At 39.6% G+C, this 27,826-nt stretch overlaps 1 long non-coding RNA gene across 1 annotated transcript in view; it reads right to left on the bottom strand.

The window, feature by feature from the left end:
- LOC141924620 (uncharacterized) overlaps nt 1–27,826 on the bottom strand; it is a 47,693-nt gene that overhangs the window by 6,336 nt on the left and 13,531 nt on the right. The window lies entirely within an intron of this gene.

The following is a 27,826-nucleotide window of genomic DNA, read 5'->3' as shown; positions in this document are numbered from 1 at the left end:
AGTCAGCAGAAAATATATTATTTGCCAATCATACTATTTACCAGTGATTACTACAACAGTTTTGTCAATTTCTGGCAGTATGATGACTTGAGGCAAGGAAGTGAATTTTGGCATTGAATAGTCTTTGTGTGATGGATAAGCCTTTTGTTGTGCATCTATGTGTGTGGACGGGTATAATGCTCAAACATAGCCAAGTTATAAATAATTGAGAAAATATCTGATTGCATATGCTTAGTAGCAGTTGATAAATAACATTTCCAAGGATTCTGTCCATGTTAAGCCTATTTTCTTTGACCCTAGGATAAAGGAGGCTAAGACAAGACTTTTCCTGCAATTGCTCTGCCCAGATGCACTGGCCCACGAACCCAACACAAAACCAAGGTGGAGGTTGCACAAGGTGGCTGTGTTGATCTGACCGCTCCCTGCAGTCAGAAAAGGAAAGGCATCAGTACCCTTTCATGCCCTTTTACCTAGCTAACCTCACAAAGCCATTCCCCACAAAGTCATCCCTCCATAGCCACTGATGGCTCCTTAGCTGTGCTCCCAGCTTGAGTAGGGGGCTGCATTTGTCCTGCAGGGCTCTCACACCCACAACTGACATCAGGGAGGGCTGTACTTTGAACTAATAAAGTCTGAGGAATAGTTGTCCATTGTTTTCTTACTCAATGTCCAAAATTTGTAGTTAGAGTTATTATTTATATTCCTTTGCTTCAGCTTATTATATGAAAAATGGGACTAATAATACTCTTCATTGCAGCAAAGGAGTATGGCAGTAAGTTCATTACTGCTTGCGAAACAGCTGGGTACACTAATGAGGAACATGAAAGAAATGGTCATAAGGAAACAAATAATTCTGCATTACAGCAGGTTTGCACAATGTGAAATGAATAAGGCATTGGATGCTCAGTGAACACAAGGATAAAAATCAAATACTGAGTTCATTAACAGGCCATCTATATGAAGCATGTTTCCATGCCAGGTGTCTGACTTTAAAGAGTTTCAGCAGAATAGGTCCGTCAGCAAGGATAAAAAAAATAGTATGTGTTCTCTTAATTAAAGACTGATCACAATGAACAAACCCAAAGGAATCTAGTTAAAATTGCACAGATTAAAGCCAGAAAAAACCAGAATTATTATTTTACTGCTTGACTTTCAAAGCTTTGTGTCCTTTTAACATTTTTTTAAATACATAATGTTAACACATGCAAACACTAACAAAATGCAGGATGGCTAAGTTGAAAATTATAATGTTATGGCTTTAAGTGCTGATATGCTTTCCTAGGAGCATTATATGATTTTACCGTATGTAAACATACTACAAGCAACACCAAGACCTGATTTAGTACCTAACAATATATTCCTGAAACCTAGAAGAGACAAGATCAACCTCAAAACTCCTACAGAAATCAGAGCTTTAACGTAAAGAAATGTAAACAAAACTCGGGATGACAGCACTGACACGTTTTCCATTTTTTCCTGACATCTTTCTGGGGTTGATGTGATTTAGCACCGAAATACAATCCAATGACAAACAGCAAAAATCCGTCTTCAATGCAATTTCAAAAGTAGTCTTCTTTAATAGCAGGTTTTCCATGAACACAGGGTGACAGCTGAAAAAAAGGTCAGGCTAAACCTTTACCCGAGGCAGTCACTTTGGTTTAGAGTCTCTCACCCAGTAAATAAGAGAGCCAAGGTACCAGACTGGAGATCATCATATTATTTAATTTTTCCAATACATCCCCCAGTCCTGCCTCTACCCAACACTGCCCCACTGCTGGTCCAGCAGACTGTGCACCCTCAGACATCCCTGCCTGCCCGGTGCCATGGCCTGGGGAACCTGAGGCATACCTTCAGCTTCATGCCAGGGCAATGACGTCACTTCAGACACTTCCACCTCGCAAAACCAAATGCAAACCAGCTCTAAGCTAGGGTCATGGGGATGCCACAGGGCATCTGGAAGAGATGCAGAGCCAGGACTGTGTAGGGCATACATGGACAGCTTGTGCCTGGTGGCCAAAGCGACAAGGAGCCTTTCTGGTCTCACTTCATTTAGCAGTGCAGTGGGGTTAGCCCAAGGGACCTGTTCTATCTGAGGGACCAGACTGCTCCACTGAGGGCTTCCTATCTCCTCTCCTCCAGTTCATGCCTCTCACTGGGCAAGTTGGCACCCTTGGAGCCCCTGTTCCTCAGCTCAAACCATCAGCAATTGATTATGGATACAAGTCCTGAAGGTTTTTATCCTCCTTACCACCACAGCTTTCAACAAAAAGGAGGTTTCTGGCAGCTTCCCCTCTGTTGTGTGTCCTTTGTGATCAGGAGATTCCCAGGCACTAGGTATCCCTGCGTGCCTAGCCTTGAAGGGCCTGAACTTAGAGCAGGGATTTGGAGCCCATGCTTAATAAATTAATCCTGTGACTTACAGTAAGAAGATTTCAAACACTCCTGCTAGACTTTTTGGAAAAAATTCCTTATCATACATTAGCATAAAATTACAAATATGTTCTGTGCTATATGAATTATATTTATGCACTGCACTGGGCTCTGGGCAGTGACTTATGCATGTCATATACGCTTCTGCCACGTGCATTTTAAGCTGCATGTGCAAGATAACCTGGTTATCTCAAAAGCTGCAGTATAGTTTGGACTTGTCAGTAAAGTTAAGAGCCATTTATAATCATAAGCAAAATTAAGCTACAGCATATTTTTGACTTCAATATAGGAAATGAGTACTAACCATCACACTACATTTTGTCATCACTTAGATTTTTTCCACACTACCTGAAGAACTTTTTGGATATTAAATTTGCTATCATGATTGATTTTAATGCATCAGTATATTTCTCTTCCTCTTCCAAATTACACTTGCTGAAGAAACAGAAATGTACTGAACAAGGAAAAAAAATATGTACTCAAAGAGAAAAGAAATGTACTTTCAGTTTTGAAGGTGCAGTGAATTAATATTTTTAATTTACTAATACAAAAAAATATTTCTGATTATTTTCAGGTTGAACATATGCAATGAGTTTCCAGTGAGATAGCTATATTTATAAAGTATAGCAGGTCACTGAGTAGATGTCAATACTGCATTGTCTGAGGTCCCAAGAATGTTCGATCAGCCTTGATTACTGGTGCCCAGTCCTGCAAGGTACTAAACAATTTCATCTTTCATTTCAGTAGTAGCCAGGAATGTTTTACATCCCTTAGGAATAAGCACATAAAAGAGCCTGCTCTAAATTAGCTGAGAAACAGCTTCATGAGAAATATAACATTTGTTTTCAATGAGAAAAGTTCTTTCCAAGAGGACAGCTACGCCAACAGAACATTTGACCCACTGATTTCAGAATTTCCTTCCATTTCTGAGAGATCTCCCATACGGAAATAGACTAACTTGTTCTATGTACACTGTCCAGTTTTGTTTCTGAAGTTTTTGTTCTGAGTCGCTGTAAATAAAGTGTTTTATTCCAAGTATAATATTCACAAGTATACTACCCACAAACAACCAATGTAACTTTATTATATACACATTCATTGAAATATTGATCAGTGAAGCAAAGAGAATTGTGGATCATAATCTGCAAGTGATCCACTAAACAAGAGATCTGTTATCATAAAGTTCTTACTAGAACACTAGTCACTCTATAAAGGGGAAATCCATTACACTACACATTAATACTGCAAAGGCATTCATGTTTTCTCTCTCTTTTTCCCATTTTCACTTCTCTCCAGCAGAAAAGTGTTTTTCTTTTAGGAGTTTGTTCACATACTTGATCAGCAGGAGTTACCTGAACTTCAGACCCCATGTGAGCGTCTCTGCCTCCTCTATCCTACACCAGAGATAGTTTCAACAACTGACTTTGCTGAAATAGTGCTGATCAACACGGGCTCCTTCTCAGCTTCTGGGTCTACCCAGTGGCCAGTGTTGGATGGACCAATCTGAGTGAGTTGCACTTGCCAAAAAAGTTGTTGCTGTTGCTAGAGGAGAATTTTTTGCATCAGTGTAAGTAAGCCAAATACTTTTGTGAAAAAGTTCACCAGGTTCAATGGAGCTGGACTTTATTAGAGCAAAAGATGATAAATGTCACAGGAGAGAATAACGACCTTTCATTTATCCCTTCCACAAACAAGACTTCTGAAATTCTTTGAGCATTTGCATTGTTTGAAGCACATTTTTCAAATGAAAATTGGGTTTTTGTGCTTTGCAGATATTTTTAAGATCAACTTTTTAAGTTGATCTTAAATATTTTTAAGACAACTTTTTTGGCAAGTACAACTCACTCAGATTAGTTCATCCAACACCTCCATAAATTTTGGCATTTTGAGCAGTCAGCATTTCAGCAGTCATGTTCTGAGCCACTAAAAGTAGGCTTTAGTACAGGTAGTACAGGTGTTAGGCACAATGCCTTAGTTCATTCTGTTTCACAACTAAACTAATTTTTAAGAGATACATTGACATTTTCTACTTTAAAAACTGTACTTGAAAAAAAAAAAAAACCAAAAAAACAAAGCACAACCCAACATAAACTTTTTAATCCCAAGGTCTTGAGTTTGTTTAGTACAAACATTCAAACTATATATTTAGTTTCTTCTATTTCTTTCTTAATACTTCTTAAGTTTCTTCAGCAAATCAAGAATATCTGTTCACCCAAGGAACAAAAATTATGAGGTCACTGATGCTCTGTTTGCTTGTCATCGGTTGTTGTTATTTTCAACTCAGTTATCAGAGAGTTATTGAATATGAGAGGGTAAATTAAATGTCAAGTCTGACTCACGCAAAGTATACATGCTGTCTATTTTACTGCCCTGCTAGTTCACACGAGGTGAAGAATATATCCTAGCTGTGGGGGGAAAAAAGAGGATTACTCCTGCAGCACTCATTCATACAGTCTGCAAATCTGCCATCTGCCATGAATAAAAGGTGGGATGAGCTGCAGCATTTCACAAGCAGAGTAGGAAAAACTGCATTGTAATCTAATCATTGTAATCACTGTAATTACCCAGCTCTGTAGCAGCACCAGGGAAGTGGTCAATAAGTTCCTCTAGCTGTCAAAGAACACAGGGTACTCACAGACAGGAGGGAAGGACAGAACAAGTTGTGCCATCCACTTTGCCTCCTGCTCCAGGCTCTACCTGCCTGACACCGCTACCGGGAACTCGTGGCTCAGAGACCAAATGTTCTCTAATGCAAGACCCACGGCTCCCACGGATGCAGGCTGCTCTGCTCCAGTAGCCAAGACACAAATGAGAATGAGTTTGTTATGGATCTGGAGGTAATTGCCAACATTCAGCTGCTACCCCCTGAATTTCTGTTACCATATAATGTGCAATTTCCCTTTACAGTGACATCCTGGTTCAGATAATTTCAGAAGCATTTTGTTTGCTGGAGTACTTATGTGTAGTATACATCTTTACTCAATCAGAAGACAGCTAATTTCTTTGCTGTGCTAATTATGCCAGAGAAAAACACAACATGTTTACGCTTGTTCTTGTCAGCCAGTTTGAGAAAGTGGTTCCCTTTGAGTGACTCTATCACCTAGTTTCTGATGTTTTGCTGTGGACTACCTAATGAACAGTTCCTAAATTTCTCTGGAGTTGTGCATGTGGTTGCTTGCAGGCAGTGCAAGTATAGTCCACACAGGGGCAGGGTATTGTTCACAACAGCCTGTACATATCCAAACTGCTAAGTAAGCTGTAATAGTATCAGTGGCTGATATCTATTCATACTCCACATGCCTGTGGTTACATGTGTTGACTTGCAGCCTGAGTCACATAATGATGGGTTACATCTGCGGTACATCATATAAACATGGCACAACAGGAGTGGAAAGGAGAGACAGAGAGAGAGAGATGACAGATAGATAGATAGATAGATAGATAGATAGATAGATAGATAGACAGATAGATAGGAACACATTCAAATTAATTTTATGGAAGCAACGATATGATATAGTTGCCCACCATAGCTGAGAAGTGGTCTTCTTGACCCAGGAGGTCCTCTCAGGTGTGTAATATTAAGACTGAAAATGAAGGTGGCCTTGGAACAATGGATTTGCCTTTTACAATTGGAGTGGTGAATTCAAAATTTGGGCCAGCAATCAGCACAGACAAATAAAAAAATCAGAAATTTCAAAAGCCCCTGGCATCAGGGCAGTCCGACCACATTTCTCCCAGCCCTTGCTTTTGGTCCTGCTTTGGCGTTCCCTCACACTGCCTCATAATGTCAGAATTGACATTAAAAACTCATTTTTATCACTTAACAAGATAGAATTAACAGGGGAGAAATACAATCCCATTGCTATCTGCAGGGCTGAATATTCTCCATCTCAGAATGGAGCTGGCCAAGACACTTGGAGCGGGCTTTTCTCCCCATCAAGCCCTGGTGAGCAGACACTGCGGCAGGGTCCTGTGTGGAGATGCAGCATTGCTCAGCGAAAGAGTTTTACTATGAAAACTGCAATGTCTATGTAGCAGAAGGGGGAGCCTGGATGAGTCTGCAGGGGCAACAACTTCAGAGCACAGACAGCAAAAGGGAAACGATACAGCTCTCTGCCCTGGACAGGTCTGGTGGGGGAGGGAGTGGGGGTTAGTTTTGCTTTTTACGAGAGAGGTGAAGGTAAGAAGATCAGATAGGTAGGAAAAGCAGATAACCCAGGAATTTCAAGAGTTAAATTGTCTTCAAAACTAGTTCTCCCACTGAGACGAAAGAGGCAGCTGGTACATGTGGCCCATCTGTAGCCTCAGAGGTGCAGCTGCACACTCAGATTTCCCCTCCACCAGGGATTTTTTCATCTACACCTTCTCAAGCCCAGTATAACTTTAAATGAACATAGTTGCATGTGTAAGTATTGTCTACATGATGTGTACAGCCCTATTTCTCCACAAGTCACATTTCTGCTAGACATTTTGCACTTCTGCTTCTATCAAAAACTTTTCTCAAACATTTTGTATGCAGGGACTAAAGAGTAACCTTGAGAGAAAGTGGCAGACGTGCATGAGATTTGAAGGACCCAAAGGCTTTCTAAACAGTGTATGAATCTGAGGGGATACATCTGCTCTCCTGAAGATGCGGGGCTCTGTCCCTGTGTTTCACAGGCCGTAAACCAGGAGCCTATCTCAGCAAAATAATTTGAGGTATTGATAAGTAGATGCTGTAACCAAGGTATCTTGTTCCCATTTTGGGGAAAAAAGCAACAAAATAAAAAAACTACCAGTAAAAGCTATTGAAACGCATATGTTTACAAGTAGGATTTCTGTGTATGCTCTTGTTCTATTATCTACATAAAGCCGCCTTTTATGCTGTCTGCTGACAGCATTTGATGCATTTTTCCTCCTGTGCTTATTTTTAGTTGCCATAGGAACTTTCTTATTTCCTGTCAGCTGATGTCATTATCTAATACTATTAATTGTATAAAAGGGTGTTGATTCTGGTACTCCAGATGCTGAAAAAAAGCTTTAGGAATGCAGAACACACATTTCAGTTTACTCACTCTTTTATTCATTTATTTCTATCAATATTTATTTCAAAAAGCCAGATACTGTAATAAAAGCTGTTACCACATCAGTGGAATCCGAACTAGATCCTCTCCAGTCTTTTCTTCTTGTTTGATCTAAGTTTCCCTCCCACTACCATAAATATACTTATTTGAAATAGTATCTTTTGTCTGTTTATTTTGTAGCTTCATTCTTCCTCACTCCTCACATAGCCTATTCTTTTTCTTTAAAAAAAAAAAAATTAAAATCTGCTGTTAAAATGAATGGGAGTGAAAAGAAAATTTTCCAGCATATGAAGAAGTACAGTCTGCAAAAATATGTGGATCCAAGGGGGGTTTCTTTTTGGCAAAACCTAATTCTTCTTCTCGTACATATAATAAGTTATTTTGCAAAGGATTATTTTTCTATTAAATTTGTTGTGTGACCAGAAAGCAATAAAGAATGACCAGAATTGACTGAGAACTACAATAGCTTAAACTGGAGCTTTCTTTTCCACATCAACTATAACATTTACACAGTTTTTCCCATGAACTGATCACATATTTGGAGAAAAAATCTGATCAACATATAAATTTGCATTTGAATTAGTATTATACGGAAAGCTGGTGCAAACTTATTCCAGTCCTTCTCTGGAAAAATAGGAAAATAGCAGTAATGTACACAAATTCAAATCCTGCTATAAAAACACATTCCTTTTTCCATTTCACATCACTGCTCTTCATAAGATGGAGGAAGACAGGTAGCTTGGAATAAAGAAACCATCAAATAAGCTAACATTGATAACTTCAGAAAATAATTCCACTGGTGTGACTTAAATTACACAAACTTCATCTAAGGTTTTATTCGAAGCATTCTAAAGACAACTTGAATCTCCTCACTGACTTCAGGGGCTGCTGGATTAGTCCCACTGAATGGGATAACAGGAGTATTAATGAGCTCGCCGGGGTGCTAGGACGATAATATTCTGCTTGGGAATGTTCCCAAAGCATATGGTGTGTGCTCTTGCTGAGACAAGCATTGTCAAGTGTTTTAGTTGCTATAACTCAATAGGCATCTGAGGCAAATGATGCTCAACCTGATCCTGGAAGCTCCTCCACAGAGCATTCCTTCTGCAGAAGTCCTTCTCAGCCACCCCAGCCCAGCCCTGCCATCAGCAGAACCCTCAGCGCCCCAACTTGGTTCAATGGAGGGGATTCACCGTAGGACATGCTGTCCTGCAAACAGCAACACTGATTTTGCTTTGGCCTTACTAAATTAAGGAAGAATATTTGTTCAACAACACAAGCTTTTATTATTTTAGCAAAAGTAAAATATATATATAAACACCTGTCTTTTAATCTGAACAGGAAGAACTGAAGGTTTTAGGAACTGGAAATTTTTTCTTTTACCCAGTTTGTTCTTGTAGAAATGGTTTAAAAAAGCAACTTCTTTGTAAAAGAAAGTGTACATACACACAGAGGTAGTTTTGGTTTATTAGAGAGAGACAATTATGCTGATTACTTCACTGTAGGACTGTCTGGGAGAATCAAAGACTTTGAATATTATTTTATATATCCAGAAACTAAAATTTAAAAACAACCTCAGAAAAAAAATTTTAACTAGAATTTGTTCATAATGTCTTTTCCCAAAATGAGTCTCCTAGTTAAACCAGGAGTCAAATAGTTACCATTTTTATAAAATAAGTTATTGCCCCCAACAACTGGTAATTTTTTATTTCTTTTCAGGAATACGCTACCAGTCTGATCTGTATTGAAATATGGGAGAGCTAATCTGTAAGTGCAGCCAAGTCAAGTTGAAAAATAACTCCCAGTTCAATGTAACTAATATGCAGAGGCATTTATAATATCACATTAAATTTGAAGGAAACTGCAAAGGTATCTAGTTTCCCTGGCAAAACTATAGCACAAGATCCAGAAAGAAGCAGCTCAGATGGGCAAATCACCTGCAAATCAACTACAACTGACATGGATGTTGAGTTTCCAACCCCCTTCCATAAGACCGATTGGGTCAGCCAAAAAGAGAGAGAAGAGCTGTGAGGTTGTAGGACCCAGGGGCTGACTGGTCCGGGCAGCGCCCCATGGGGGGGGCCTGGGTGGTCCCGCTGCGTCAGGAGGCTCCCCAGGCCACCAGAGAGAGCTGTGGGACAGGATCACCTGCACTGCGGTGCGCACCCCAGCCACATCCTTCTGGGAAGGAAGGAAAGAAAGCAGGACAAGGCCAGTTCACTATATGACAGCAGTGGGAGAAAGGTCAGCAAGAGAGCTAGCCCAAAACACCCCAGGAAGTTAAAGGCCATAAAGACCAAAATCACTTGCAGAAACAAAACTGGAGTATTGCTCTTCCTCCTTTTCACCTCGCTGCCGTGGAGATGGGAAAGGACTGCCTTGCCAAGGTGCTCATGCTGGGCATGAGAACGCGTTTGCTTTCTCCACTGAGCAACAACTCTGTAAGATTCAACAAAGGAAGAAGCAAGTTATGAGAACCACACCCCTAAGACACTAATATCATTACGGGGACATCTGAGGATACTGTTGTACTTACCAGAGTATGAGAATCAACATCATCCTCTCTAAGTTATACAAATAAAAGAAGGTTATTTAGTGTCCATCTGATTTTGTTCAAGAGGTAGTAAATAATTATTCCTCAAATGTCCACAAAAGGCTTTTGATTGCTCTTAGCTGCCAGACAACAGGATTTTTCTTAGCCTACAACTGTCACCTTCCATGTCATCTGAGACCAAAATGAGGCATTTTCACTTTTCATACCTCTTTCAGGAAGGCAATGTGATTGCTTGTTTATAGAACATGGGTATTAGTGCAGCTCAGGGAATAAAAAATTAATAGGCACTATCCAGCAGAGGGAGCACAATAACATAAAAACCCTTCAGCTGTAAGGTGAAGAACTTTTTTCTATTAAAATCCACAATATTTTGCAATCTGAGTTTACTGTTTTAGCATATGGGGTGGAAAAGAGAGAATTTAAATAAAAATTGAGATAGGAGAGAGGGATCTCAAACAAATGCAAGTAACAAAATAATTGATTTCCTGTTATTTTCATCCATAATAAGGCAGATGTAACTTAACTGCTGGAAGAATTAAGGTTTAATAAGAAGAGATCAAGGATGATCTTAGGAAGAGTAATAACATTTATTTTACAATGCTGATTTTAATTTAAATAGAACTGGCTGCTCTGGCTGAAAGACTCAAGTGCTGCTTTCAGTTTGACTGTGCACTTCCTCTTGTTGTTAATGAAGTCATACATCACAGAAATAACTGATGCACCCATTCATTCGGCTTATGTGTAATTTTTAGAGTCCAATATGACAGAAGTCTTACTAGATATGTCCTCTCTTCTGTGACTGTTACACTTTCTAATCTAATCATGCTCAAATAATTGTGAATTAAAAAAAAAAAAAAGGAAGAGCTAATACCTATAAGAAACGGTCATAAACCAGAGAAAGAATTCATCACATTTTGATGTGACTTACATGAACTACAGTAATTAAAGAAACAACGTAATAGTTTAAAATTGTTGCCATCTTAAATGCAAACATTTCTTGGGGTGCATTTCATTAATATATTTATACCACGAGATTTTTTAATTAGGACATCTAAATTCTAAGCTCTGCCACTGACTCTTATTTGACCTTTGGCAATTCACAGTCTTTCTAAGAGAGTTTCTGTTATCTTTGTAATGAAAATCATATTGATTTCACAGCTGGGTAGAGTGTAACAGCAGCTTTGCCTGCTGGTAGAAAGTACCATTGAAATAAAAACATAATTTTGAAAGGAAAAAGAGAAGAAAGAACTGAATGTTCTGATCAGAAATGCTAACTACAGCTAACTCGAGGTAGAATATATTCGGTTTAACTCTTAGATGTTTTTCAAAGAAAAATCCAAGCATGATGAAGACTGATTAGTACTTTTTCTGTTAAGTAAACTGAATTTTTTTCTCCACAAACTGGCAGTAAGATTAACAACTCAAACAAAACATCTATACTGCTAAATATTGAAGATGCCCCGATCCAGCAGACTGTTCACTCTGTTGTACAATGTCCTAAGGAAATGAGGTTTATGCAGGCTCATTATCCATCCACTCAACTACTACTTCACTTTCCCTGGTAATCTTTCAAGCTCTTGGACAATTTCAACCAAATCTAGCAGAACAGTGGAAGTCTTAGAGATATTAAAGACTTCTGACCACCAGACTCAACTGAGATTGGATGAAGACTAGTGGATACTTACCACCTTTGCTAGTCTCACATGCGACTAGCCATACCAAAAATAACTCCAAAAGTAGAGTGAAAGCAAGGCATTAATAGAGGTTTCTTATCCCCATTATAGACACAATGTCTTTACCCTGACAGGACAAGTTGATCCACAGAAAGTAAAGGTGTCATCTTGGGAAAAGGTCTGAAGAATTATTTCCTAAGCATACCGGAACTCAAACTGTTTAGCTTACATACTTGTGTATTCCACAGTACTTCCAGAATATCTTATTATTTCATTAGTCAAACATAAATTAATTTATTTTTACATAATTCTGTATTAATAATGTCTTAAGGTCACAACAAACTTACTAAATTTTTTTAGAACTATGATGACTTCACTAAGGTTATTATAATTGTAGTCAAAACTGCCTAACTTCAAAAATGTCTCATTGAAAGTTTCACCAAAGCATTTTCATGCTACTCTATAGATACATAAATCCAACAAATTAAATTTTAGAAGATTTTATTGCTTTCTTTCCAATTAACAAATACAAATACCTTTTGCTAGGCTGAGACAATCCCTCATTACCTCACAAGAACCAACAAAATATCTAATACAGGCGGGCTTCTTAAAAGCCCAGCTCATTTTCATATACTGCTGTCAAAACCTGCTGTGTGGTATGAACAGGTATGGATGGTGACCAGTAAGTAGAAGAGAGAAAAAATTAATCAGCCTCAGCCACACATGGCCACACACACACACACGCACTCCCAGACAAGCAGATAAACCTCTGTGTGAGAAGAAACCCAATGTGAAATATCCGTGAGATGAACCCTGTGTGAGAAGGAGCTTAAAAGGGTGGTGGGAACTACCTGAAAGGGTCTGAGACTCACCAGTTCCACTGCCCATAAACGATCTAACAGTCATTTGCTCAAAGTCCCCCAGAACTGTGGGAACCAGGTGGAAAAGAAACCCCAAGCTGAAGGAAACTTTGAATACTACAAACTTTATAAAATTTATGAAGTCCTGAACACTCCTGAGGTGGGGAGGCATTGTGACCACAGGCATGATGAATAACTGACCGGAATCCAAATCATCTCTTTCATGGGTTTTTTTTCTGTAAAGACTGCGTTTCAGACAGATAACAGAAAATCTGTTCTATACATTAAGCAAGTGCAGGATTGGTACTGCATTGCCCCATCACTGGGAACAAGAAGTGCACCAATAGAGTTCACTAAGGGTTTGTACAGGAGCAACTGGGTTTGCAGCAGTGCAGGATACGACCGTTGGTACATCTGGGCAAAAACACAGCAAAATCCAATCCAGAGTTTCAGGGAAGGCCCATGCTGGCTTTTGAAATTTGTCATTTTAATGTTCATATCTCTAGGAATTATTGCTATACAAATACACTGGTGATAATGCACATTAGATTATACATATTTGGTTTTAAATTTTAGTCATTTTAAACATCCAGTCTAAGAGTTATTAGTCTCAGACTCAAGACTTGATTAAAATTTAAAGTCTTTAACTATGGAGAATTAAGCCATTTAATCCAATTTTCTCTAAAATTTGCCTCTTACTTTTGTAAGTCTCATTAAGGTTCATGCAAATATGCATCACACATAATCAGTCTGAGATATCATGTAGCACACCACAGTATATTAAAGTGTTATTTTTAAAACAGTTTTATGCTACTATATAGTAAACCCAGTAGTCTTGGGGACGAAATTAAGCCCACGCATGCGCTGCAAAGGTCTTCCTACATAGCCACATCATTGAAGGCACACATGTGGGGTAGGTAAATCACGAGCTCTAGTGCACATATCATGCTGACACAATGGTCTATATGGGGGGGGGGTGTGAGGTACTTATGCCAAACTTACGCCACTCTGAGAGGTGGTGTAATTCCCTCAAAGACGTACTGTGTTCCTCCCACAGCAAGTGCTGTGCCTTCACCAGGAGCCTCCACCAATGCAGCTGCTCTGGTGCCATCACATCCGTGGCTCTGGGGGACACGGCACCCCAGCACTAATCTGTACATCACAGCTCTGCACTTCCCAGAACATTTGGGTTCTGCTCTTCCCAGGGCTTTGTACCAGCTCCATCCATCAGATATCACAGTGATTTCCTCCTCTACCGTGGCATTAGCAGTATTTTGTTTCACAAAAGAGATATGACATGTCCCAGCAGCATAAAGGAATTGCATATTAAAAACAGAACATGAAACTGGCTTTCTGAATTTCAAAAGGTATAGCAACAGTCATTTAAAAAACTCTACTATTTAGGAATGTCTGTTTATCTGATGTCAAGGTATACATTCAACTTCTAAAAGTTCTGATTATCTGCTAGGATATACTGTAGTATATGGCTACTACATTCCAGAGAAACATAAATCTTCTTTGTGGTAAATGCTCTTACCATAAAGGGTATGAATTTTTTTTTTTCCTGAATGCAAAAATTCACATGAACCTGCTTTGTAAAACAAAGTCTAGGCAAAAAACCCAAACAACCCACCTCTTAGGAATAGATGAAGAGAAAGAATTTTTTACCACAGACCATTGTGGACCATTAAGGATGTGCCAAACTGTTACTCGCTTATCTAGGTTAATGGCCATCACGAACCATCCGTTGCTATGAAACTGTTTAAAATCCATTGTGTCTATTGAATGTAAGGAAATGTACCTGTAAAACCACTTTGAACATGTGCCTGATCTCCATTAGAGAACATGAATGCCCAGAATAGAGGTGCTGGTTTTAAAAATATTTCACAAAAATTTGTGAAGATTATTGCTTCTTGCAACTATCTATTTCCTTTTGAGATTCTCAATTAAAAATTTGACTGTTTATTAAACTTATTTTCATTTTAATGTGTTTTTCATATAAACACATGTTCTTAAAAGTGAGGAATTTAAGCATGTCAACAAGTTGCTGAATGGTGCAGTGATTCCCAGTGGGTTGGGCCACTGTTTATCCTTTTTTTATGGACAACCCTGAACTTTTGTCTTGTTAACACTCAGTGTTTTAACATGTTCCAGGAATTTGCTGTGGGACACAGCTTGAAAAATACCAGTGGCAAGGTCCTATTGAGCTTGCTTTAAGCAATTGACTTCAAACAGTAGAAGCTCGGTGGTTTTGAGAAGGCAGAGAATCTTGCCAGTAACTTCTATGGACAGCACTGCCTATTACTGAGGCCAGATTCCTTCCAATAGCTTACCAATTTTATTTAAAACTAACTTCAGATAACTCTACCCTGTGCTGAAATCTATAAGGCATTTACGTCTGCAGGAGCATAGGTATCCAAATCCAATATTTACACTCTAGTGAAGCCTCCAAAATTTTGGCTCAGTTTCCTGTTCACTGAATAGGTGGCTACATCCTTTCAGTGCGTAGATTTCTACTGCTGCAGCCTTGCAAGCTCACCTAAACTCTGATATCACTGGACCCAAACTCATGATAAATCTCAGTGGTACTTTCAAACCATGTGTTCCCTATTTACTTTGCCTTCAGCCCCAGACAAACCCTTTTGCTCAACAAGCAGGACATGTAGAGTAATACTCCTGTTTTCTAATTGCATCTTCATTTGGAGCAGTCTTTGAAACAAAGTCACCCCTCCATTCTACCTATGCTTCAGGCAACATTGCTAAGCCTTACTCACCAAGCAGGCCCCACAGCTATTTCAATGGCAGAAGAGGATTAGACATCATATACATGTATCCATGGTAGGTATCTGGTCCGACTGCATGTATGTATACACCTCTCTCTCTGAGTGGAAAGTGAAAGAGGAAGGAGGTTTGAAGTAAGCCTGGGGTAAGGTGGAATGTCCTGGCAGCCACATTCAGTTCATGTGCCATAAATCTGGAACCTGTAGGTACAGTGGTCTCCCAGGGTCTACCTCAGAAACTCGAGGAAGGACATTGTTTCCCACGAACCAGGACCCAAGGTCCAGCTCAGCACAGCTCAGTGGCACTAGGGGCAGCTCGCTGTTCAGCTCTGATGGCTCATGGCACCCTTCTTCAGGACCAAGATCTCCTGAGGTCTAAGCAACTAAAGGAGAAAGAGGATCCAGGTAGCTTGCAAGATGCCTTGAGTTGGGCATTGCTGCCCTGAATTTAAACCAACTTCTCTGCTCCTGGTTTTGCCCAAAGAAGACCTTCCACAATTGAACAGACTAAGCTATTTAAGAATCAAATATTCAAGAAATAGAACAGCTGAGTCAAATTTCTGTGACATTCTGCAGTAGAAGTGCTATGCCCCAGTCATATTACAGGTAATGCAAAGAAACTGCATTCAAGTTATAATGCAAACTGTGAAAAATAAACACTGTCCAGAATTAAACAAATAAATAGATTTAAAACTCTGTGCCAGAAGCATGAGTTTGAGAATTGTAATTTACAAGTCAGCAGTCAGCCTCCTCGGCCCAACCATTTTATTCTGGAGGATTCAACCACAAAGACAGTAACAGGGACTTTTAAAGTTCTCTCTGAAGTGTCTACGCTTTACTTTATCCTTTTAGTTTCTTAATGGATTTCACATGATACATACAATTTTTGAGAACTAAAGTGCTACTTCTAATATTTCCAGTTAAATGAAATCTTTAAAATAGAAGGAATGATAATATAAAACCTAAAACTATATTTAATATTCTGAATGCAATTAGGCCAATTTTATTCAATTGATTTCTGAAGTTCCCACACGAGTGATCCACAGTGATATCATTCAGCACAATAGTAACAGGTGCTGAAAAAGTAATTTTAAACAAATTAATTTTATCACATTATATGTTTTTCCCCTATTACAGTCAACTTTCCAAGTACTTCTGCGCAATTATCCAAATTAAGGTATATCAAAAAGTACTTTATTCCAAGATGTATTTCCATTTTTCATTACAAGATCACTGGCGTAATAGCGTTGTTTACTCTCTTTTTTACAAAAGGATTTTATCACTGCTTGAAGACAAGGATAAGATAGCATAAGAAGAGTACATGAAGCCTATCTTTTAAACTACAGTTTTACTACTAGAGTAAAATATACAGTAGAACTAGAAGGGACCTCTAGAAGACACCTAATCCATCCTCCTGCCTGCAGGAAGCAGTTATTCTACTCTGATCTTACAGATCTCCAGTGGAGATGGAAACTCCAAAAGCTTGCCAAGAAATCTATTCCCTGTCCTCACCATTAAAGTTTTTTGTAATTTCTAAAATAAATCTTCCTTTCTGTAATTTAAGTCTATGACTTCTTGTTCTATCAAACATAGGCAAGGGAAATAGATTGTTCTCTTCCTCCTTGGAGCAACCTCTTGTGTTGTAATGTCTTCGCTCTATCTTTTCTGTGTCTAGACTAAACTAACTTAATTTATTCAATTTTTTTCTTTTAGGTTATAATTTCTATACTTCTGATCTATTTTGCCACTCTCCTCTGGACTGTCTCCAGCTGATTCTCCTCCTTCTTCAAGTCTGGTGGCTCAAACTGGACATGGTATTCTAATTCAGTATGAAATTAAGATTTGCTAATCCCAGATTTCACTTGATAATTTAACTAATGAAGCTGATCATCTCCCAGGAGAAGGATACCAAAGTTGTCATTCTAGTGCATAGTTATTGTCCTGCTGGAAACCAAAGTTGAAAGCTAGATTAATTAAAACACAGTTCAGTGAAAATCAATCTAAGGAAATTTTCTTTCCTTTTGGATTTGTGTCTTAAACCTGAACATCTAAGGCACAAACTATGATTCAAGTTTCCTTGTGTCATACTACTTACATGAATTTTCTAGTGTCCAGTAAGAGAGAAACTCCTGTGAAGACTTTCCTTCAGTGGTATATATCTGCCTATAAGAGCATATTTCCAAACTCATGAAACCAAGAGCAGGGAAGTTGCCCAGGTAAGAACCTCTGGATGGCAGCTGGAGTAGATGGGGTAAGAAGAAGCAGGAGGAGACAGTGGCTGGCCCAAGCACAGCTGGTGCAGTTTTTAATAGCTGATTCAGGATTAGGCTGTGATTTTACAGCTAGTTCAGTTGATTCTGACAAAAGAGCCCCTACCATAAACCCACCTCACCAGCTACTCCGAACAACCTCTAGAAACACTCAGTGGCTGCGAGACCTCTACTTGTGATGCATGGTTGAAACTGGCCAGATGCTATTTTCAGGGGCTGGCTGATACAGACAGGTGAACAGCATGATTTCATAAGCCCTACTTCTTTAAGACACCAGGCTAAATAGTTTCCTTACTACAGTTGTGAGCTATATAAACAATGCCTTATTACATACTATCTTGCTATATTGATTTTAGATCTCCTGCTTAATTAAAACATATTAAAGTTTTAAATGAGACATGCAGGTGAGAACTTGTCTACTCCCTTTTTTTCTTCTTTTCTGTCCTCCCTCATTTAACAGCTCTACTCTTTTCCCAGGAGAAAAAGATACATGCTTTTGCAAGCAGGATCCCAACATTCAACATGCGGTCATTTTTTTCATTCTTACAGTGGTTCTAGAACTAAATTCCATTGTATTTAGGTGGAGTCACTCAAGGATTACACAGGATATTAATTATGCAAGACACAAGGCCAGTCTATTTATTCATTCCTGGAGGACTACTAATTATGTCACCAACAATGATACCAATTCCACTGCAGAGTTATGACTGTTACTCTAGGATTTCGGTCATAAATAAGTAAGAGGGTGGAGGTATTTATATTTGCATTAATTTGAAAAACTTCTCTAGCAGACAACATTTTATAGAATCACTATTTGTAGATGCATTTGGTATATCAGGTTGAGTACTGGAGATTTCAGGAACAATGCCATATAACTTCAACAGTACACCAGCCTTAAGAAGCTGCCTCAACCTATTGAGGAAGTGTCATTTTTGCTTATAGTTACTCTGACAACTTTGATACTAAGGGTATTTCCACTGTCTACTTCAAGCAGCTGTCTTTGTTATTATGAACCACCTCTTCAAAGGAGTCTACTTTTTTTTCCTAGTGATTACAGAGGAACTTTGGAGGCTATTCCTACCAACTATCCAACATTAGGTACTTAACATTGCCTCCCTTTCTTTCTTTAGCAGAGTTAGACACTTAAAGTACAGTACATAATGTGACCAATGAAGGGTAGGGGAAAGGAGACAAAATGGGAGGCATAAAATCTCATGAAGAGATTTTCTACAGAGCAAGCAGTGAGTCACCTGACAAATACATTGGGGCAAGACCAAAGACAAGGCTGCTAAGACAGACTGGAGGACAGAGCAGGCAGAAAGAGATAGATAGGATAGGGAGCAAAGAGAAAATCAGCTTGGTTTGGCTATGTAAGAACAGAGATAAGGACTGGGATGTTACCAGAGGAACTAGAAGTGATTGGCAAGAAGACTGGAGCCTTGAGCTCCTAGGACAAGGTTTTATGAAACAAAGAGATTAGGGCCCAGATGAACAACCTCATAAATTAAATTAGGACTGTCTAATTGAGGAGAAGGGGAACAGGACACAGGGACAGGTATTAGAACAGACTGGCAAAAGTTGGGAAGATTGGGGCAGATGAATACACAATTGATGGAAAAAGGCAGAAAAGGCATCTCAGTCTCAAGATTATCCATTGTCAGAAAATGCATGTGTCTCACCAAAACTGAAGCTGGCCATGTGAGAACACTAGCCTACTGTTATCAGCTAATCCATCAGGTCCAGCTAACAGAAGTGCAGTGTCTCCACATACAGCACAGCAAGATAGAGCTTGCTTGCAATGAGAATCTTCTCCTTTTAATAGGTCTTGGTTGGACATGTAGTCAAAGCTTCTAGAGCTAGAAGAAGCTGCAAGGTTATCTACTTAGGTTTCATGCCTAACAAACACCACAGATTCTCTTTCAGTAATATCTGTGATACTTTATGTTTTACATCTTAATTTGAAGATGGACATACATACATATTATTGGTAGCTACACTATTTAAAATTGATGACACATCTCCTATTTGAATTTGACTTTACTTTTCAAACACTGGCACTTTGCATGTCTTTTTTTTCTATGTATGTAAGAGTTCTGTTCACCCATAAAATTATTTACTTGGTGTAAGCAAGCTGCTGTCTTCACAAAATTAATTCCATGAAGATATAGACAGACAGTCAGCAAATTAAATGCAAACTCACATTCCCTGCCATTTTTTCTAGTTTTCAAATCTATTTCTGGGAAAGGGACAAATTTCTAAAGTAGACAAGATTGTGGACAAAGAAACCCTAAAGTTTTGCTTAAATCACAGTAACAAATCGTTTTAATGAAATAATCTTTAAATATATTGAGTGCCTGTAATACAACTAAACAAAATGTGGGACAAATCATCAATATCTGTATTATTGGATGTCACTATGTAAATAGGACATAATGTTTACATATTACAAAGCCTATGTTAAGGACATTGTACAACATTTTTCACATTGTAATTAGTTAAAGGCCAGGGAAGAGGCAAGTAGCACCTCAGCTTGTCACAGGTACAAAACAAGATTATTGAACTCATACAGTGAAAAAATATCCCTGCAAGCATAAAACCTGATTTAGCCTGTTATTTTGGGCATAATGCAGAGATACCAGACATTTTTGTTGCTTGGTACCAGTTCTTGGAAAGTTCAGAGGCACTGCAGAGCTGCACCATCTCCCATGAGCACGTGTTGGTACTGGAATACTTACATCCCTATGAACCTAAACTTTTGCCATAAGGCAAGGAATCCTTTACCTTACTATTTTGACAGAGCTTGAAACCTGCTAGCTCACCTCCTAAACCTGAATGAAATTCTCAGAGCAGGAAGCTTCCTCCCCACCTCACCTGCAGGGCCAAATCGGGAAACAGCCTTCAAGCACAATCCCTTGGTCAAGTGCTTGGGCAAAGGCAACTGAAGACAAGAGTGTTTGGCACTGGCCGGGATACGCTCCCCAGCATGCCCCAGTGGCACAGCAATTAGGAAACTCCCCTGGAATGCAGCCATTCCCCACCGGCTTGCTCAGGCAGCTTCCTGATCAGAGGTTTCTGTGAAATCCACTCCCACCTCTCCTCCCACACTGTTAAGGAAGCCTCTGCACCTTGAGCTGGGCTGTGACTTCCTCCAGGCAAAGGGCATCCATAATTATGTACAGAGGGATGTGTAGCAGAGGAACAAGTAACCCATCTCAAAGATTCCAGTAAGTGGGGGGTGGAAGCATCCCCATCATGACTTGCCTGTTGACACAACTCAGGAGGAAAGAGTACTTCCATCCAGATGTCATGCTACTTCAGAGATGATTAACAAAAAAAATACAGAATACTAATTCCTTAAATTTCATGCCTCTGTTAATTTCTTCCTCTATTCTTCATTCATGCAAAGCAAACGAGTCAGTGGAAGATACCTGCTCATATCTCCTCTGCATGCTCATGGCACATTTCCAATCTGCGAGGTAAAGCCTTTAAGGGCTACCCTGTCTGTGATGAAACATGGTGCTGGTGGTTGCTATAAGGACCTACAAACTGCTGGCCACTGTTCTGGGCTATCCACTCTTTCATCATTTTCCCCTACCTGGCAGCAACCTGTTAGGGAAGACATGGAATTGTGCATTAGACAAACAACCCAGTTGAGATGGGGGACATGAATAAAAAAGGGCACAGTGTTTGGAGAAAACAACATGGAATAAACCAAAGGGCTTAGAAGTTCAGGGTCATTTCCCCCTTTGCTTTACATGTTGATCCATCAGACTTATCCTTCCTTTCTCTCTTTTATCTAAAGCATATTTTCAGCTTTGATCCAATCTTTCCATGTTTCTCTCTGTTCCTGAGAAGGGGCATAGTGATAAGAGGTCCAGAACAAGAAGATGAGACTGTTTCTCCATTCATATGACAGTAAACAAATTCACAGACAGAATTTAGCATACGTTACATAATGATGTTTAGTCAGAATTTGTATCTGATATGGATTTGGTACAGTTCTTACAACACTTGGAAGATTTTTTAGAATCTGTCAGGCAACTTAATTTAAAAGTTCTGGAGCTATTTAGAAAGCAAGCTTTCTGAAGTGCAAATATGGCTCTTATTAAAGTAATTTTTTAGTAAGAACACCAAAGGAACTTACTGCATTTAAATGCTGAATGCACCAGCGACTCATGTATGGACCATGAAGAGCTCATGTATAGTAGAGTCCAAGTATGCAGCTGGCAATGCCAAGCTAATTCAGTAAGCCTGAGACAGTAGTTGTCATAACTGCAAATGCAATGCAAACTGCACCACAAACTTCTTTTTTAAGTGCTTCAATTCACTCTCAAACAAGTGAGCAGAAACATCTAGGGAATGTAAGGGTGGGATCCATCTCATCCAGCTTGACATATCTACATCTATGGAGTCTAGAGAGTGATTCATCTGACTAAAAGTAGATGCCTACTTTAAAATGAGTTAACACACCTTCTGGACAATATTGACTGTTTTGACTAGATCCCCATTGACTGTGACTCCAGGCCTATCAGCTGCCTCTACCCACTCTAAAACAGGAGAGAAATTCAATGAGTTTGACTGAAGGCTAGGGATATTCCAGGACAGAATCAAGTAACCTAGTAGCTAATATATACCATCTTCCAGTTCTCAATGTAGAGGAACTATTGATGATCCTACAAAGACATCACCACAGCAGAAATTATATTGAGATAATATGCCAAAAACAGGCATTAATTAAAAATAAAGAGGTAGAAAGGAATGATTTAGGTTTTTAAAATCTTCCGTAAGTATAGAGCTATTTTTTTTACAATGATGCTTTATACTGTGCATATACATACCATATATACACCATTTATGAATATTCACCATGATCCAACAAAGTATTTTTATGTAATCAAAGTCCTGGCACATTAGGAAGATTGTACGTTTGATAGTTTTCAGATTATATCATAGGCTTTAAACTATCATTTATAAAAAGATGCAGATCTTGAAATTTCAAAGCTATTTAAATAGAAATTACTTTCTTAACTAAGGGGAAAGAGACTCATTAGTTACAACTTCTTTTGTAGAAGCATATTCTTGTGACTAGCATGTGAGTGACACTTTTATTATATGCGCTGAACATGTTACGGTTTCTGGATCATAGAACCTCTTCTAAAACAAAACTGAACAGCCACATAATTTTCCTTACAGAGCATGATATAATTTAATCCAAGTGTTGAAAGCTGATATTTTTTTTTTGCTTTCCCTATTTGGCAAATCCCATTTTCCCCTTCCCCATATTTCTAACAAAAAATAAGCCAGTGTGTGGATTTGTTAACATACTACTGAGGAAAGAAGAGGGTTTATATTCTAACTATTTTGTCACACAGAGAGAGGCATTATCAAACTGATGATGAAATGCTAGATTTAAGACAAAATACAAGTAATACTTTCTAGTTATCAAAGGTTAAATATATGCTGGATGTTTTTCTTTAAGATAAGGGTTGTGATTACCTATTCCCTTGTATTTGTCCTGTTACCTATACCTGTGGAAGCTGCTACCAAATCAGAGATCCCTATCAATTTTGCAAAATTGTGAAGGATTACACCAGAAGAAGGAAAAGTCATATATTCCGTTAAAAAATGTATCACATATTAAATTTTTAGTGAGACATAAAGTAGGTTCATACTGTTTCTTATAAAATGTATAGAATTTGATCACAGTCATGAGGAGATAGATGATATTTTTTTCCAAGCACTATGTTTAAAATGTGCATACTTTTTAACAGAAAGATACTAAGGTCAGCTTTCATTTTATACAATTCTTCTTGTAATGCATAGCTGCACATACAGCCCTGCACAACACTGTGAGTGCAGCAACATCACATTCTCATAGTTTTGCTAAGTTAAGCAGAGTGTTTGGAAATGGGAATTAACACCAGTTAGAAGACAACTATGATCTAACTCCAAAAAGGTGTCAATGCAGTCATGTACGCTAGCTATCTACAGACAAGAATGCATTAACTATTAAGCAGATAAGAAACCCACAAAGGAGAACAACAATTTACAGTCCTGAAAACAACAGGGCCACTCCAAAACATCTGCCACTTTGTACTGTCTCCAATCTCATCTTAGGGCAATAGAAAGGAAAATGTCCCTCAAAGCAATCCTGATTAATAATCCTCCTAGGCCTTTCATGTCTTCAGTAGAGAGCATGCAGTCTTTGAAAACAGACCCATGCTTTTCAGTTCGGTATTAAGAGTCAGATTCAAAAAGAGATTCAGACAGATTTTAGGGTTCTACATTGAAAGTTGCAGTCCTCAAGATCAAAAATCAGCTGCCATTTTTCAGTCTTGAAATGTGTAGGTGCCTCACCTTTGGCACTCTGAGGGCAATAAGGGCTCTAGCAGATCTGCAGTGGCAAACTGCTGCCATCCACTGGTGTCTGCCTTGCCCCTCTGATAGGTTGGAAGTGATCCCTGGAGGTCACCTAGTCTAACGTCTCATTCAAAGCAGCTCCAAAGCAGGTTGCTCAGTCAGGTTTTGAGTATCTCCAAGGACTGAGATTCCACAATATCTTTTTGTAAACCCATTCCAGCATTTGACTATCCTAGCAGTGAAAATATTTTTCCTTACATACAGAATTTCCTGTATTGCAACTTGCGTCCATTAGCTCTTCCCCTATCACCACACACCTCCAAGAGGAGTCTGGATCTCTTCTCTATATTTGCCCCACCACACTCTCCTCATATGCTTGTACTCCAGCCTGTGTGATCTTAGTGACACTCTGCAGCATTCATAACACTATGTCAATGTCTTGTGCTGGACAGCCAAAAACAGTACTTCAGAAGCAGTGTCATGAGTGCCAAATGCAGGGGAATAATTACTTCCTTACACCTGCTGGTTTTATCTTGATACTATAATCCAGGATGAGGTTGACCGTGCTTGCCCCAACTGCCAACTCATGCTCAATGTGTCCACCAGGACCCCAGATCCCTTTCTGCAAAGCTGCTCTCTAGGCAGTTGACCTCCAGCATGTGCAAGTGCAGGGGGTTATCCCATGCCCAACACAGGACTTCTCACTTGTCTTCACTGACCTTGGTGAGACTCCTGGCAACCCATTCCTCCAGTCTGTCCCAGCCCCTCTGAATAACAGCCCTGTCCTCCAGCATACCAACTGGTCCCCTGCAGGCTAGTATCATCCATGAATTTGCTGATTGTGCACTCTCTCCCATAGTACAGATGATTAACAGTAAAGACATCAAACCACATTGGCCCCAGAATCTGTCCCTGAGGGGGACTGCCACTAGCAACCAGCTGTCAGATGGACTTTGTATTGCCAATCACAACCTGTTCAGCTTGGTAGTTCAGCCAGTTTTCCATCCACCTTATCATCTGCTTATCCTGTCCATATCTCACTATTTTAACTGGCAGGATACTATTAAAGACCTTGGGACAAGCTTTGCTAAAGTCAAGGTAAACAATATTCACTATTCTTCCCTTGTCCACAGAACCAGTCATCCTACCTTGATCAACCAATCAGGTAGATCAGGGATAGTTTGCCCTTGGCAAATTCATGCTGCCTATTTCTAATCACCTTCTCGCACTTCATAAGCTCAGAAATGGTTTCCAGAAGGAAAAATCTTCCAGGAGACTGAGGTTAGACCGCTTAGCTTGTAGTTCCCTGGATCCTTTGTCAACCTTCTTGAAGATGGGTATGACATTTGACATTTTCTTCTGTCCATCAGGGACCTCCCCAATCACCATAATCTGTCAAAGTTGATGGGCAGCAGACTCACAGTCACATGGCCTAGCTTCCTCAGCACCCTTGGAGGCATCCCAACTGCCTCCATGAACTTGTGCACATCCAATTGGTTTAAGTGCTCAGTCTTTCTCTACTGTGGCTACTGATTCACTTCCTCAGACTCTGCTATTAGCCCCAGGACTAAGGGTAAATCTTGCCAATAGAAAAGCAAAACAAACCAATAAAATCAGAATAGGCACGGAACAGTTCACCTTTTTCCATGCCTTTTGTCAGTAGGTCTCCCTGCCACATAGAGTACTTGGCCCACATTTTCCATAGGCTTTTTGTTGCTAATATACTTACTAAAGCCCTTTTTGTTGCCCTTCACATCCCTTGCTGTTGCAACACCAGCTGAGATTTGGCTTTCCCAATTTCCTCCCTGCAGCCTTGGGCAATGTCTCTATATTCCATCCAGGTAGTCCTGGACCTGTTTCAAGAAATTGTCATTGGATTTTTTGCTCTTAATCCATGCTTCAAGTGCTGACATGTGTCTGGAACCTGGTGTTCCTAGAATAAGGAGTTGCACTTTTACTGTCTTGATAGCAGAAACCTCACTTGGCCTTCAAGATCTGAATACCCTTGTCACCTGCCACAGGGAATCTCAGGGAGAAGGCTCCTTTAAGACAGCTGCAGTACTGAGGAATACCGTGGCCCTGATGCAAAGGGCTTGTAACATATCCTGAGGAGAAATGTGATACAAGTGTAAAGAGATTAGAAATGTTGTGGTGCCAAGGCCTGTTGTGACAGGTGCTACATTCATCACCTCTAACAAGGCTAGGTGTGGACATTCTCATGTTGTTGGTGCTAGCTTTGAGATGAGCAGAGCAGTCCTATCCATGTTGAGTCCTATCCACTCACCAGTGTCCAAGAAACACATAGTACTCCAAGAATCACCAGTGCCAAAGATGAGAAGAAACACAGAGTACTCCAAGAATCATCAGTGCCAAAGATGAGAAAGGTAGCATACTTGCACTCACTTCACATAGGCTTTTACCAGGTGAAACAGTGCTGGAGATGATTCCCTGTTGCCCTGTTTCACCTGCCAATGAGCTTCCTTGCTAATCTCATGTGCCCAAGAAGTCTTGATATAGTGAAGATCAGAGCTGCTTCCTTGAGGGAGAACTTCTTAGGAGAATGGTCTCATGCTGATTCAGTAATGAAGGCTTTTGCCAGTTTACAGCTCCTGCCTATTTAATGTGGCCATAGACTTCTGAATTTAATAATGTCTTCATAACCTTCCAAGTCTGAAACTCTGCTGTTCAAGCTCCTGATCTCTTTTTGTTCTGAAATAATGATAGATTGAACAATTATCATAAATACATCACCTTCTAAGGCAATTAAGGCTCCTGGTTTGCACAGGAGATGATAGGATCCAGCCCTTTGAAGTCACACTGAGTGAAAAGTAGTCTTTGGAGACTTGTAGAGGAACATACACATCTTGAGTATCTAATAAACAGAAAACAACTCACTACCTGTCTGAAATTCACTGTAGCAGGCCACTCCACCTCAGCACTGTCCCCGAGAGTAACTTTTGTGGGGCACTCCCTGCCTCATATCCTACACAAAAGCGGAAAACGTCTTTGAGCTTCAGTAATAGGGCCTGCATACATCCTACAAGGTGAATATAGATGTGGACTATTACTTAAAATAGAATCTGGCTTTTCTAGTGAAGGCTGTAGTAACTTCCCAGCTAATGTATTTGAAGCAGGAGGATGACAACTATTCCTCCTGAAGAGGATTCCTCATCATATTTTAAATGAAAGGACACAAACACCAATCATGATAGCATTCCAAGTAAAATAGGCACTTGCAGACAGCAATACCTCTGCTTGAGAACTCTTTGCACAAGATTTTTTCACTAGACTGACCTGTCCCACTCACTCCTGAGTTTTGCAGTTCCTGTTCCAGGGCAATTATCCTGTCCCTCTGCACACGGCAGGTTAGACATCTAACTCAAAATTGCAGATTCTGCTGCTGATGGACTACTAGACAGCTTTTTCAAGCATCACAGCCAAGCTTCAGGAATATTTGGGGCAGGATAGTATGTTTAAAGTTCTTCACCTGCAGGTTGGATTCTGTGCAGCCCTGATAATAATTTTTTCATCGGGGCTCAGATTTTCCTTTTCGTTCAGACTAGAAATCGCATCCTTTGGAAGCTGGGTTGCTTTTCAAGTGCAGAATGTTCCCTTTGTTCTTTTCATCAACAAATATTGTACCATGAATGTTAAAGGATACCAAATTTGGGCTTTGTAGCAAGAAGCTGGAATACAGGCTGTGTATGGCCCTCTGCCACTGCAAAACACAGCCAGATTCATGAGACGGGCCATTTCAAGTTTCTGATTTTCCTCTTAGACCATGTTAACCACCTCAAGTCCAGGTGCTATCATGTCCTTCAACCTTCATTTTATGG

Source organism: Strix aluco, chromosome 5, assembly GCF_031877795.1.
Source record: "Strix aluco isolate bStrAlu1 chromosome 5, bStrAlu1.hap1, whole genome shotgun sequence".
Lineage (NCBI taxonomy): Eukaryota > Metazoa > Chordata > Aves > Strigiformes > Strigidae > Strix > Strix aluco.
The sequence above is the reverse complement of the archived record's forward strand: the minus strand, read 5'-3'. Positions and strand labels throughout refer to the sequence as shown.